This window comes from Sciurus vulgaris (assembly GCF_902686455.1).
Source record: "Sciurus vulgaris genome assembly, chromosome: X".
NCBI lineage: Eukaryota > Metazoa > Chordata > Mammalia > Rodentia > Sciuridae > Sciurus > Sciurus vulgaris.
In genome coordinates, this window is record NC_136471.1 from 117755060 (window position 1) to 117771994 (window position 16935).

The following is a 16935-nucleotide window of genomic DNA, read 5'->3' on the forward strand; positions in this document are numbered from 1 at the left end:
AAGGTACTAAGCAACTCAGTGAGACCAGGTCTCTAAATAAAACAAGACAAAACAAAGAGATAGGGGATATGGGGATATGACTCAGTGGTTAAGTGCCCCTAGGTTCAATCCCCAGTACCAAATCAACAACAACAAAAAAAAAAAAAAAAAAGAAAGAAAGAAAAATGAGCCTGGATCATTTCATAAAAATCAGGAAGCAAGGAAACTGATCATTCTGCTATTGCATCAAAAGAATTAGGGAGACAACTTGAAGAGTAGCCTGTTCAACAAAGAGGGGGTCATTTGAATATCAATAAGTATTAATGGGAGACCCTGTCTCAAAATTAGAAACAAAATGTTCTGGGATGTGGCTCAGTGGTTAAGCTTCACTGGGTTCAATCCCCAGTACCCTCACCCCACAAAATGAGCACAAATGGAAATTGATTTAAATATATCAAATATTTGAAAAATCTGTGAGTTAAATTGCTCAAATAAAAAAAAAATTAATTATACTCCTATTGACCACCTTTGTTAAAATGCAAGAGAACCAATTCATCTATAAGAAAACTGGTAATCTACTGTCAAGTATACCTAAAAAGAAAAAATATTTAAAAATACAAAAAAAGAATAACTGTGAACTGCTAAACAATTTAGATATCTCTCAATCTAACATCCATCATTTTATCTGTTTATATCCCATAGAAATATTTGAAGTACATATAATTAATAATACTAAACTCGACTTGATTACTTTAGATAAACTTGTTATATAACTCTTCCATGTTCAATTTTTATGACAATTTTTAAACTATGCATTTCATTTTCTTGAAGACGTGAGTGTTTTGTCAAATATTCCTACCATGGTTTTCAAGATTCAGTATTTTGTAAATTTATTATTTGCTGCAAATAAATGCATAATTCATGAATCACATTAAAATACTTATATGGTGAAAAAAGAAAGAAAACTGATAAACAAAGAAAAAGAAACAAGCATTTATCTTGCCTATCTTTACAAGTCTACCTCAGGGAAGCCAAATAGTGAATAAGGGAAAATTTATTTTCATAGAAGTATTCCAGCTAATAAACAAAGAAGGAATGGCAGGATTGGAATATCCCCTAATGGATTAGTGGATTTAAATCATAATCATTAATTGCTACTAACATCATAGAAAGAGAAAACACCAGATTTTCTCTTACTACTTACAAAACATTCTTACCAAGAATATCAAATCTGAATCTGAGTAAGCCTCTATATCTAACTAATAATTTGCCAATTTATAAGAAATACAGGAGACAAAAGAAAATGTTAAATGACACCGGATGTAGAACTGGCAAAATCTCCACTCTGGAAAATTCCATGGTTAAATAACCCAGATTCTTCAAAAAATAAATTGGAATTTTTTAAAAAATAAAAGGAATAAATAAAAGATATGTCAACGGGGCCTGGGGCTATAACTCAGTGGCAGAGCACTTGCCTAGCCTGTGTGAGGCAGTGGGTTCAATTCTTAACACCACATAAAAATAAACAAATAAAATAAAGGCATTCTGTTCATCTACAACTATAAAAAATTTTTTAAAAGATATGTCAACAAATTGTAATGAATAAATCTTACCTGAACCCTGTTTCAAATAATCAGAATGTTCAAAACGATGGCAAAATCAGGGAGATTTAAACATTGAATATTTGATGATTTTCAGAAATTACTGTTTTGTAGGTAAGATTATGGTATTGTGGTTGTGCTTCAAAAAGAATTCTTATGGTTCAGGCATGCAGTTGAAAATTACACAGCCTTAAAAAGGAATAAAGTTCTGATACATGGTATGAACCTTTAAAAACATTATGCTAAGTGAAATAAGCCAGACACACAAAGGACAAATATATGATTCATATATATGAGGTACCTAGAAAAATCAAATTGACAGAGACAGAAAGTAGAATGGTTGGTGACAGAGGGAGGGGGAACAAGGTAGGGGTCATTGGTTAAGAGGCACAGAGTTTCAGTTTGAGATTATGAACAAGATCTGGAGATAATTATTTTGATGGCTACAGAAAAATGTAAGTGTATTTAATGCACTGAACTGGACAAATAAAATGGTTAAAATAGTAAATTTTATGTTATATGTATTTTACCACAATAAAAAGGAGTTCTTAACTTTTAGAGGTGCAGATATAGTAGTATTTGAGATTTGGTTCAAAATATACAGGATGGGAAAATGAATGAGGGTAAGAATGAAACAAGAGTTGATAACTATTGAAGATAAGTGAAGGGTTCATGAAAATGTATTTTGTGTGTGTTTTTAAATTTCTTATTGGTGCATTACAATCATACATGCTAGTGGGATTCATTGTTATATATTCATACATGTATAAGATATAGCTATACAATTCGGCCAAATATTTATTAGGCTAGTTTTTCCACTTTCAAATGTGCTTGAAGTTTTCCATTAAAAAGAGGAAGAGAAGAAAGAAGATGTAAGAGAAGACTGATCTATATTTGTTTTACATTGTCCAGGTCATCACAGTAATGCCCTTTACTTGGAAGTAGCTCACCAGTAATTCAGCCATCTCTGACTGGACCTAGCATCCAGAGTGACTATGGCAATAACTAGATACACATAGCTCTGAACATTTCAGTTCTCCCCTAAAGCCTAGAACAGTAAACCATGCAACAGTACTTCCATCTCAATTTATTTTGTTTCTTTGTTTGTTTGTTTTTGTTTTTTATTTGTTCTAATTATTTATACATGACAGTAGAATGCATTTTGGCATATCATACATAAATAAAGTATAACTTCTCTTTCTTCTTCAATTTCTTGCTTTGTGCCCTAACTCTCTCCTGGATTAGAAGCCTATCCTAAAGCTCTGGCCACCTATCTGAGAACTTTACACCCCATCTCCTTATTACTCTTTCCCTAAGATCCCAGTCTTTGTGCCCAATTTCTCTCTCAAGGAACTAATAATAATAGAGCACACACACATACAGTATTTATTGTCAGGCAGGAATTCAAATGCATTACATGTATCCAATCATTCAATCCTCACAATATCCTCATGACTTCAGTACTATTTTACCCTCCATTTTGCAGATGAGAAAACTGAGGCACTGGCTGGTTAAAGCCACATATCCAAGCTGGTACTGCCAAGGGAATGGTGGAAATGCAATTCAGACTCAGGAACAGTGGGCCCACAGTCCTTGGTTTACTCCACCCCCAGATTGGCAATCTGTACCTCTCCAGCCTATCCCACCATTCCTAAGGCTCCTGAGTGTTTAACTCAAGGTCAGTAGATTTGATTGGCAAACAGTTAAAATTGGAAAAGCTGCAGCCAGAGAAGCCCTGCTGCTGATAACAGAAATGCTGGTTCCCTGACAGAGTCCTGCATCCACACTCTGCCACACCCAGTCCCTGAGTGGTTAGCAACAGGGCATGTGCGTGGGTAAGGCAATATCCATGCCACACCAAATGATACAGGAAGTAGATGACACACCTGCAGAGTTCACTGTAATGGTATTTGACCTGTGCTAAAAGTCTCCAATTTGAAGTGAGAAAATGAATATTTGTATGTTGAGGGCGACACAGAGAGGATACATTATAGTGTGACAGATGGAAATGGATTTACTAAGACATTAATAGTATCTAGACAGGTTTTCAAGCACACCTGGGAATACATTACTGACACATTTCACGAATACACCAATACACTTTTATTCCCATAGCAGGCAGAAAAACACTTTACCTTTTACAATTCAAAAGAAAACTGCACAGCAATGACACCCAAATCTTTTAATTTTGCCTTCTGAACTAAAATTCTAAATTTTGGGCAAGAAGTGCACCAAGATCAACTCTTTCCTTTACTATCATTGCAATGTCATTTAGCTCATCCTTAAACGGCCACTCCTTCCTAAATTCATTATCTATAATACAATATGCATTTATGCACATACATAAACATATATGTATTTATGTCATCATTCAAATGTTAATTTCTTTCAAATTTTTAAATATATGTGACACTGACATAAATACTAGTTATTCAAAAGGAAGCAAAACTAGACCTTTGGGTCCTATAAAGTAATAAATAGAAAACAGAATTATAAAAGAAAATTAAGGATAATTTCATATTAGCTTAGTGTGGGGACACCCTCTGAAACAAGATAGGTAACCCAGGAACAATAAAGGCAAATATAGACATATATAACTCTATTTTTAAAATCTTAATTTTCATATAACAAAAGAACTATAAACAAGATTGGGGAAATTGGCCAAGAGTAGGAATAGGATAGGAAATCTAATTGTATAATAGGTTGCACAGCCTCAATAATAGTCACAGAAATGTGAAATAAAATATAGGTTTATACCCATTAAACCTGAGGGGTGGGGAGTAAAAGGTAATTATAAAAAATAATGTTGAAATCTTGGGGAAGCAATTACTCTCATATACCATTGGAAGAAGTAAGTTACATTTTTTTTGGAAATTTTATAATGTCAAGGAAAATTTTTAAATGTCAAATAAATAAAATGTCAAAATTAAAAATATGCAAGCTTCGTGACCCACAAAGAGAAATCCATTCCACAGAAATAAAAGCATTGATATTTAAGAAAGTACAAGATTGCTTAGTGAGACATTTTGATACCAAAAACGGAACAAAATGAATTTTCAAACTGTAATCTGTTTCATCATATTTATTCATGTAGGCAGGCTATACAATAAAACATTACACTTGCTTTAAAAGAATGTTAAGGAAAAAGCATACCTTTACAATGAAAAAGATTTGCTGGACACCACCTTAACCAAGTTATCAAACTGCTTACCATGAAACAGTTTGATATCGTATGTCTTTTGATGTTATACACAGAAGTACACAGTATCATCTATGAACAATACTTTACAAATATATTTTGTCAAACGTAACCAGACTAAATAAAACCAAACCTTTAGACTTAACTTCCACTTTCCAAGAAACACAGGAAATAGAGGAAGAAGTTAAACAATACCCAATACCTGGAGGAAACAATCGGACAAATACAGGATGTGGGATATTCTGGAAGACAACTAACCTGGTCTCTTCCAAAGGTCAAGATTTAAGGGGAAAGGTGGAGGGGATGGAGATGTAGCTTGGTTATAGAGCACTTGCCCAGGATACCCTGGATTCCATGGCAAGTACCACAAAAGAGAAAGAAAGAAAAGGTGGGGAACTATTCTAAATTAAAAAGACTGGAATCCCAGCCTAGAGGCACATGCCTATAATCCCAGCAGTTTGAGAGGCTGAAGCAGGAGGATCAAAAGCCAGACTCAGCAACTTAGAGAGGTCCTAAGTAACTCAGTGAGTCCCTGTCTCTAAATAAAATACAAAAAAGAAAAAAGAAAAGAAAAGGCTGGGGATGTTGCTCAGTGGTTAAGCAACCCTGGGTTTAATCCCCAGTCTCAAAAAAAAGACTATGGAGGCATCAAAACAAATTGTCATTCATGTGTAAACTTTCATTGAATTTGGATTCAAAAAAAAGCTATAACCCAGGAAAAGTGACACACTCCTGTAATCCCAGTGACTTGGGAAGCAGAAGCAGGAGGATCACAAGTTCAAAGCTAGACTCAGCAATTTAGTGAGGCCCTGTTTCAGATTTTTTAAAAAATTAAAAGCTCAATGATAAAGCACCCCTAGATTCAATCCCCAGTACTGCAAAAAGAAAAAAACAGATAAAGAGAAAATATCAATTTATTTTTTTAAAGAAGGACACAATATCTTTATTTTATTTCTTCATTTTTATGTGGTGCTGAGGATCGAACCCAGGGCCTCCCACATGCCAGGCAAGTACTCTACCACTGAGCCACAACCCCAGCTCCAAAAATATCAATTTAGTATACCTGATTTTTTTTCTCATTTTCACAACAGAAAATTATTTTATCTTTACAGAAGTGCTCTAAATCTTTAGTAACTGCTTCTAATTCTTCCACATCACTATTTTGAACCCTTGAATCTGGCTATCTTGGAATATTGAAGAGGAAGTTATGGGGAAGATGAGGTGTTTGTGTTTTAAGGAAAAAGAATTTGATCTGTTCAAGATATTCACAAAGTAATTATATTAACATTTGAATACTGACATCTAAATATTGTAAAGATATTGTGGGGAATGACACTGACCAAATTATATTGTTATCCCATGTGCACGTAACAAGGAATGCTACTATCATCTAATAATAGTATAAAGCACCAATAAAACATTTTTTTTGTTTTATTGAATCCAGGGGCACTTAACCACTGAGCAACGTCCTCAGTCCTTATTATTTTTAATTTTGAGACAGATTCTCACTAAGTTACTTAGGGCCTCACTAAGTCACTGAGGCTGGCCTTGAACTTGCAATTTTCCTGCCTCAGCCTCCATGGCAGCTGGGATTACAGGTGTAAGCCACCATGCCTGGCAATAAAGTAAATTTTTAACCCCCCCCTCCACACACACATACACAAGTGTCCCTGGTTCAATCTCCAGTATCAAAAAATAAAATAAAGTAGATATAATGAGATTTTATGGACAATTGGAGAAAAATTGAATGTAAACTGGATAAAATATATAAGGAAATTAGTTTTGGTAGGCTATTAACACAGTAGAGTGACTACAGATAACAATAACGTACTACACATTTCAAAGGGCTAAAATAAAGGATTTAGAAAGTTTTCGCCCTAAAGAAACAATAAATGTTTGAGGAGACAAACATATTTAACCTGATTGAAACATTACACAATGTATACATGTATTGAAATATTACATGGTACTCCATTAATATGTACCATTTTTGTATTTTAATGTATCAGTTAACTCCTTGGTTTATACCCAAAGGACTTAAAATCAGCATACTACAGTAACACAGCCACATCAATGTTTATAGCATCTCAATTCACAATAGCTAGATTGTGGAACCCACCTAGATGCCCTTCAATAGATGGATGGATAAAGAAACTGTGGTATCTATACATAATGGAATATTACTCAACCACAAAGAAGAATAAAGTTATGGCATTTGCAGGTAAATGGATGGAGCTGGAGAATATCATGGTAAGTGAAATAAGCCAGTCCCCAAAAAACCAAAGACCAAATGTTTTTTCTGAAAAAATGGATGATGATACATAAGGGCAGGGGGAACATGGAGCAGGGCAGGGGGTTAAGAGACGATTGGAGGATCTTTGGATTATATAGAGGGAAATTGGAGGGCCAGGCAGGGGAAGGAAAGATAGTGGGAGAGACAAACATCATTATCCTAGGTACATGTATGATTATAGGAATGGTATGAATCTACATTGTGTACAACCAGAGAATTGAAAATTTGTACCCCATTTGTGTACAATGAATCAAAATGCAGTCTGTAAAAATAAAAATTTTTTTTAAAAAAAGGAAAAAGTATACCAGTTAAAAATTAATTTAAAGGCATAGCTCAGTGTTAGAGAACTTGCCTAACATAAGCAAGGTCCTGGGTTTGATCTCCAACACTGCAAAAATAATAATAACTAAATAAAAATCTTAAAAGAGTTCTTAAGAGTTATAAAGAAATGGTTGATTTTGTAAAGTACGATAATAATCTTGTGGCTATGAATGAATAGGTCTTTATTTTTTTAGAAAATGCATGCCATAGTACTTATGGTTGAAGCATCATAATGTCCAATTTACTCTGTCTCAAATTAATTCAGGAAAAAAATATTAGATTACACTGAATCAAATTGCCATTTTATATGTCAAAAATAGTTGAGTCTTGGCAATTTTACATGGTTTCACCTGACAAATGGGCAGGAGAACTTGAGCACAAATACAGTAAAATATTAACAATGACTGAATCTAGACAAGGTTTATAGGAATTCATTTTATTATTATTTTAACTTTTCATGAAAAAAATTAAAGAAAAATAAAACAGATCTATGTCTATCATCTTGGATAGATGATACAGTCTTATTTTTTTTAAACTGTTGAGAAACCTGTATAGAAGAGACCCATCAAAGAGTTGGAATAGAGGAATGACTTAAGTACTTTTATAAATTTGTCTAACCATGACAAGTGTTAAATGTGAATTAAGCTATGGACATTGTTTATTTCAAGTATGGTAAGAACACCAGGAACAGAGGAATGATTAATAACATTTCTTTATATATCTCTAAATTGTTTTCACTTGTCAAAAATAGAATGTTTTACTTGTATAATTTTTTTAAATTAACTTAAAATACACGCACACCACTTAAATATAATCTTTCAGAAATTTGCAGTACAGATTGTTTTCAAATAGGGGTCTACAAAGATTTCCCCAATACTTTTTATCCGTATATCTTCATTTAGGTCAGAGGTGGACAAACTCCACCCTATGGCTAACTCTCACCCTCCACCTATTTTTGTAAATAAAGTTTTACTGGAACATAGCTAAACCCATTCATTAATTATCCATAGCCAATTTCATAATAAAATGGCAGAGTTGAGTATCTTTGAGAGAATGACCCTCAAAGCTTATTCAATACCAGGATTTATCTTTACAGAAAAAGTTTTCTGAGCTCTAAGTTTGATGGCCATCTTAATTGATGTTCTGGATCACCTCGACAGTGTGCCTTAAAATGGAAAACTGTTATCCTATATTAGCATTCTAGTTTTCAGATGGATTCATAATCACTTTGGCCAGAGTAAGATGGCTTGAACTGTGGTGACCTAGTGAAAGAAAAAAGGATCTAGGTAGGCTTAAAAAGTCATTCCAGAACAATGACATCCTTTACTGTAAATATTTTTAAGTCAAATGTTATGGGTTATATACACTTGCTAGTGTTTCCTATATGTTGTATCATTTGGCTTTCTACTTATATAAGAGCCATAAGCAGAAAGAGGTATAACTGATATTTTTATTATATGCCAACATAAGTTAACATTAGAGTCCAAGAAAATGTTTTTATTTAAAGGAATCTGAATATGTATTTCAAAAACTTCCATAATAAAAAGTGTGTATTAATTAGTCAAAGGATCTGTAATTTAGTCAATTTTGAGAAACGTTCCCTTTTAATGTTGAAATAACAACTAAGAAAATACTCTCTCTATGTCTAATTATACAGGCTTAAGTTTTGACTCAATATTGCCATATTTGTTAGATATTTAAATAATATGCTATAGTCTAGTTCTTTGGATTTCTTTTTCTCTAATAGGGGAGTCAAAACCTGCAGTCAGTCATCTTCTCTCCTGATTCAGGAACTGACCTATTCTAAAACATTTCTGGACTCCTACCCATATTTTCAATTTATGACTGAGAAATTAATTCTTTTTACCCTTACACACAATCCAAATGCTCAAATGCTCAGGCAATTCACTAAACTTGGTAACACAGACCCAAATACATTCAGCTTCGATGGAGATATTTTAAAGTTGTCTTTTTCTCAAAACAAACAAGGCAAGATATTGTAAAGGCTATCACATTTGGGCATATTTCAAACACCTCTGATAGTAACTGAATATTTTGTTTCTTTCAGTGCCGGGAATTGAACCCAGGGCCTCACGCATACTAGACAAGTGCTCTACCACTAAGTTATATTCCCAGCTCCACATTTCAGACTCCTGAAACTACCACTGGTGAAAATTAACTTCAGGAACAGCCTTGTAACAAACATATCCTGCAAAATGCAGCTGGATTCCATTGGCTCTGCCTCTCAGCATGCTTCTCGACTCCAGAAACCAAAGTAATGTGAAAGCAAGATGTACGTCTGCAAGGAATATGGTGCAATAATCATGTGTCTACAATTCCATTATGGTATAATTAATCTTAATTACACTTTAAATTCTGCTTGAATTAAAAGACTCACATAGCTTGAGGTTGTGTTGCCTATAATTTTACCGTGTTATTTTGAGAAATGTTAAAAAAAAAAAAAAACTTAAACCTTCCAAAGCAAAGTGGTGACTTTGGGGTCCCTGTTCTTAGGGGCTCTTGCAGCTCAACTGTGGTCAGCTCAGCCCATTTTCACCATTTGCTGAGGAGCAGGTGAGAGCATTTAATGTTCCTATCTCCCATTTCCAGATTCAGAGGCAGTCAGCAGGTGGGGAAGGAAGTACTGATTACATATCCAGTCACCTGACAGAAGAGGCTGTCACCCATACCTCTCCTTGTGTTTATGTTTCTCTACATTGTTCTAAAAGCTAACTAGAGACTTGACATTTGCTTCCTTTTCCATGCACCATTGTGAGAATTTCCTGGGTTCTCTTTCAATCTTTCCTCTCTTGCTTACACAGGCACTTATTAACCTTTTTGGAGATTCTCCAGGCACACCCAGCAACTCCTACAAGAGCAAAGGATCTTCTTAGAAGGCAGAAAACTGCACCCACAGCAGCACCTTTATTGTGGTACAATAGAGCACAGCCTGTATTTTCTGTAAGGCCAATATCATGAGATCCCTTTGCCATTTACACCTATTGGGCTATGGTGCAAATGAAAATTTCTACAAGTATCCATGGGGCTAGGAATTCCAAGGTCCTACACCTTGCTGAAGGGAAAGAAAATGCCTGGAATTATTAGAAAGCTTTAAAAAATATGAAAACTGAGTAATGGCTTATGTATTTTAGCTGGGCATATTTTGATCTTGAGAATGACAAATTTTACTTCATTTTGGAACAGAGAAGGAAATGTTTAGTAAGAGCTCTGCACCTAAAGTGGAGTCAACCAAAGGTGGATTATACTGAAAACTTTCAGGTGAGGAACTGGAGCAAAAGTGGCAGGAAATGATGGAAGATAACCTGTGAAGAGAGAATGACTCTGAACACCTGCAGTGGGAAGGATGATGAAAGTGTGGTAGCTAGAAAATAGGAGGCTCTGTGCAGAAACTTTAACCAAGTCATGAAGCCCAGGAACACATCTGCATCCTTTCAAGAGGATATAATAAAATGGAACACCTACTCCATGCAGGGACCCTCAAATTCCCAGAGATATTATGACCTTAGCCTTTCTTGATTTTCCTGCACTTTCCAAGGAGGTCATTGAATCATGAAGCATACCTTTGTAGAAGATGTACCATATTCATAGATTGGCACACTCAATATTGTGGAGATGTCAATTCTCCCCCAGAGTCCAGAAACAGACCTGCACATATACTGTCACCTGAGTAAGGAGAAAGCAGGAGGCTACTGGAGTCTTGTTAACATATTACATCCTTGATCTCAGTCCCGGTTACATCAATGTCAAGTTTGGGTAAATTTAACCAACTGTATATTTATGATTTGTGCATGTTTATGTTTGCATATTATACTTCAATTAAAAGTTTGCTTTCAATCCCTTTATAAGAGTTTGAAATGACATTTTCAAAGATTAAGCTGTTGTTCAAAGTAGAAAAATAAAAGAAAATGTTCGAAGTTCGTATAAACTTAATGATGGCTTGGTTCTTAGTTTCTTAAGTGCCCCTTTGAAATATCTCAATATTATCAGTTTTCCTCCACTCTTGGAAAGTTCTAGCTTCTGAGAATTTATCTTCTCATTCTTTTTCCTACCCATCACTTTAAGGCACTTGAAAAGCTATTGATTAACAGGTCCTTTACATCCTGCAATTAAACCTAGTACCCCAGGATCCTTTGCTCTAGCTACTGCATCAAGCTTCTTTGTTCACAGAAAACAACTAGAACAATTGCACTGAGGATTGCTAAAATGTTAAAATGCTAAATATTAAAAGTTTCACTCCAAATGTTTCCTCGTTGCCTACTGAGAAACTTCCCATTTTCATAGGAAACACATAGGTCTTCCTAAAGGCCATTGGTACTGAACCTGGTACATTTTCTGTGTTGAAGTCACTTATCTTTAGCTGAGTGTCTTCATAGATAACAAACAATTAGGTTTTGCAAGGCACCTTGTAAGCGAGTAATGATCATTTATTACTTAGCTCCATTTAGAAATCTGTAATTCAAGACTCAGTGAAGTCAATAAATAGTGGAAAAAAGGGTATTCTGGCATGAAGCTTGTTTGTATGTTATACTGGATTTGTGATCATTTTCCATTAAACTTTTTTAAGGGACCTGGAAATTGAATTGTTGTCTGTTTCTGAAATTCTACTCACCTACAGAACCATCTCCAAATAGCGAGATGCATGGCTCTAGCATATCATATGTGCCTCTGTAAAAGAGGGGCACAGACAATGGCAACACAAAGATATATTAAAAAATACATAATGTAACTTGTCTTAATATACTTTTCTGAGTCTAAAAATATGCCAGACCAAAAGAAACATATTTACATAAAAAGCAGACAAGGTCAAATAACAAAGAAAGCCCTTAATTAGTTGTAATCAACTTTAATTTGCATACCGTATATAATTCCTAAATGATTGTTAATAATAACTTTATATAATGGACTTCCAATTTTCATGAAAATGGCACATTTTGATAAGCAGACACAAAACCCTAGTACTAATAAGGTTTAATTTGCATACATTAGACTGATTATCCAAACAAAAGGATTACAGTATTACTTCTCCATACCTTTATGTCCTTATTATGCACATTTATTAACTTCACAAAAGCTAGCTGTTAGTGACAAACAATAGCCATGGTTGAAAGAGAAATCTACAGAATGAATAAGGTACATTTTAATGCTAAGGAGCAAAGTTTATACATCATAAATGCCGAATTTAACTGTTTGTTAGCTAAAGGGGCTAGAATTCCACAAAGAGTGCTTCATCCTTTGAATAAACCAGCTTGTTTTTGTGACCTGAAAAAAAAAATGCTGTGACACACTTACTCCATCACTCCAATTTCATAATGAACTTATCTCAAGCTAGGAAGCCCTGACACTGTATTATGCTGAGAATTCATGAACAGCAACAGAATTAAGCTTTAAATGTATAGTTCTGGGATGCAGTGTTAATAGATATATTTCAACAAGCTTAGTTTTCAGCCAAGTAAATAATAATATGGGTGGCATTAGTATTGATATCGGTTCCTAATACTATCTTTTATACCCAGCAATTAAAGTTTAAGTACTAAATAAAGCATTATTAGGAGATCTGGGTTGGCTTTTCTTATATGTGAACACAAATGAAGCTCACGAGTGTTTGGAGAATAGCCAAAAAACTTGAAACTTAACCACAAGCTACTTCCGGGGTTTTCCTCCGTATTTTTGCTGTTTGTCAAGATACCAAAATAGAACACCAGGAAATCATTTCCAAAGAAGGCAGGAGGAAATGGAAGCCCCAGGAACTGAACTAAAGTCCTTCATGGTTCACTTGACCCCTCCACATCTAATATCAAACATAAGAGCCATCTGCTAGGAATTTGTGTGTCTGAATATTGAATAAGATTCTCACAAGTATTGTGCTGAATGTGCTACAGAAAATAAAAGCAAAAAAATACATATTTGCTGAAGGACAAATAGCTTTAAACCTTCCCATGTTTCTTATGAACTGCTGCTCACTGCTCAGAGCTCCAAAGCATTACCAAGGGCTGGATTAGGAAAGAGATGCACTTTAACTGACAATCCTGTATTGAACAAGATGCTTCAACTTCCCCTCTTGCATTTTCAGAGCCTAGAAAATACCTGATTCAAATGATACATGCAATGATTGCTTGTCAAATACCTAGACACTACACAAGATATTCTGGCTTAGAGATGTTCTTCCCCACTCCCCATTCCCAGATGTGGTTTCTCCTCTGTAAATTCCTCATCGGGATTTGACCAAGTTCTTGAGGAGCTGCCCTAAACTGCTGCAGGTATCTGATGTAAAACATCTTTAACCAACATAAGACTGGAAGGCTAAATGAAACGTTATGCTCTCTGGACATGGTGGTATGTGACTGTGACTGTAGCCCCCGCTTCTTGGGAGACTGAAGCTGGAGAATCACTTGAGACCAGGAGTTCAGGACTGGCCTGAGCAACATAGTGAGACCCTATGTCAGGAAAGAAAAAAAAAGAGACTGAGGGATATAGCTCAGTGGTAGAGTGCTTGCCTAGCATGTATGAGGCTCTGGGTTCAATCCCCAATGTTGCAAAAGGAAAGGGAAAAATAAGATTGTGAGAATCTTATTAGATATTCGAATTCACTTTATGTGCTTATTTTCCATTTGACTAATTGAAGAGATATGGAGAGCCGGGGATATAGCTCAGTTGGTAGAGTGCTTACCTCCATAAGCATAAGACCCTGGGTTCAATCCCTAGCACCACAAAAAAAAAAAAAAAAAGGAGATTTGGAATTTTGAACAAAGGAGTTCCAAAAAAAAAAATTGTTTTACACAGTATGAACTTAGAGCCTTAAAATCAACTTCAAATTGGACAAGTAGTGACTGGGAATGCAGCTCAGCAGTTCAATCCCTAGCACCACAGGGGAAAAAATGAACAAGTAGTATTAAGTAGGCCTCCACCATTTGGTGTAAGAATCACCACATAAAACATACAAAACAATACAATGCTACCATCCTGAAGAGAGCTATTATCATGACCACAAATTAAGTAGTTACAATAAATTCTAAAGTGCCACAATGAAGCAAGAATTCATTGTTTCTGCTGTTCCATTACTAAACTGACATAAAACGGTGATAGTGCTCTACTATTTTGCCAACCCCAAAGTCAGTATCTGAATGAGCCCAAGATGTTTTTCCATTGATTTCAGCAGGGGCACCTATATAGAGAAGGACACAGAATTTTGGTCCAGGAAATAAATAAATGCTACAGTAATACAGTTTATCCAAAGACAGTATTCAGACTTTCTTTCACAAAACTCAAAAGTTTAACATGTTAACCATTTTATCATGTCTTCAATTATCTCTCTATCTATGCAGATTTTCAAAGAGCCAAAACTATAGCCCTACCCAACTAGAAGCAATATTCCTTTAGTCAAGGGCAGAGCTAGAGTGAAGATGAATTTATCTTCTCTCCCAAGCAGCTGTTCTTTTTGCTGCTCCACCCCAGCCCACTGAGTGGGAGGCTGTGCTTCTGGACCCAGCATAAAACATAATACAAAGTGAGACAGGAAACGCAGTCTCAAAGCAGGAACATAACTTCCATTAGCATTTCCTTCACTCAAACTGATAGTGCACACTCCCAAAGAAATAAATTTACACTCTGATTCTCTTTCTCTCTTTTCTCTGCACATTGTGGAAAAGAAATAAAGATCTCTTTGTCAATTCAGATGTGCTGCTTTTCATGTGCTGTGCTGCAGATCAGAGAGCACTTCAGATTATGCAGAGAACAAAGGCCAGCTTGCCTACTTACCTGATTACTGAGAACTGTCCATCTGTAGCAGTGTCTTCTAATAGTACATCAGCGGCCACTGTGATTCAATCACATTCCAGCAAGACTTCTAGCAAACGTATGAAACCCACCTCAAACTTGAGAAGATAAAAAACACAAAACAAAAACATATGTAAATTATCATCCTGTTAATCTCACCTACAATTCCCCAAATCATTCCGGCCTAAAGGGGCTAGATAGAGCTTGTAGCCAGGCTCCAAATGAGTCATTTGAAACATTCAAATTCTGTGCATACCATTGAATCTCATCTACTTGCATGAGAATATAAATGCATTGTACATTAGTTTGCCTGAGATATGACGCTAGTGAACCTTACCATATTTTGCGTACTAATTCCACTTAGTTAATATTTTCATTTATTTTGGGGGAAGATGTCCAGTATTCTTTTCACCTATAATAGTCTTCTTCTCTAAGAGTTTAAACTCACATTACCTGATTAAGGCTAAGAAGACTGGACCAAAGCAATTCCTTCTGATGAATTTCTAAATGCCCTTTAGAAGCAAGGAAGGGAACTGGAAATTGTAAGATTTGTACTCAGTGTTTTCTGTTATTTCACTCAGCCCAGGATTCCTATTTGCAGAACTGAGATGTCATTACAGCATATCCAAAAGAATGAATTTTATGGGAAATGTCATTTTGCATATGCAGATCTTATGTTACCACACCATATGAAAATGAGATTATATAGCCAGTGACATTTTACCTCTGCCTGGGGTGATCATGTATCCCAGTTTACCTAGCTGAGTCCTGGGTTTTGCCTGTTGTCCTGGAGTAACTAGTAAAGCACTACTTTTTACTGGAAAGTGTTCTGGTTTGGATAATAAACTATATAGTTTATTAAAGTGAATGCACTTCATTAACATGTAAGCAAGTACTGAGTAACATCATTTATGAATTTCTATGTTGAGGGTTCTCAAGTTCTAAAATATTAATTAAACCTCATGTTGCTATACTATTTTGACACTTCATATGAACTTTTTATATTGATATTTTATGCTGATATTTCATATTGATATTTTAAATTCTGTGGTGCTGGGAAATCTAACCGCATACTAGACAAGCACTCTACCACTGAGTTATGCCCCTCATCCATTTTTTGTTTGAGGTAAGGCCTCACTATTCTTCCCAGTTTGGCCTCAAACTCCTAGGCTCAAGTCATCCTCCTACCTCACAAGTAGCTGGGATTATGTGTGTATACAACCATGCCCAACTGATACTTTAACATTTTAAATTACTTTCAGGTACTTCCACGTTTTTTATCCATTCAGTGTGAGTGGATATTGCCATTCTCAGTGACAGCTAAAACAAAGATCATTGATTTGGGCCAGGTGTGGTGGCCCACAACCATAATCCCAGTGACTCAGGAGGTTGAGGCAAGAGGATTACAGATTCAAGGCGAGCCTCAGTAATTTGATGAGGTCCTAGGCAACTTAGTGATATTCTGGCTCAAAATAAAAAATAAATAAATAAAAAGGACTAAGGATGTAGTTCAGTGGTTAAGCACCCCTGGGTTCAATCCCTGATACAAAAACAAAGAAAAATAAATAAAAAGTATTGATTTGCCTAAGACCAGACAGTAAGGTTTTCTCATTCCTTGCTCTAAAAGTGTACTTTTTACTAAAACATAACAGAAGCCTATATAAAAGACTTGAAATATTCTTGACTCTTTTTGATATATCATTCACCTTATTATTTCAGTTTGAATTCAAGTCAATTTCCCTAGTTGA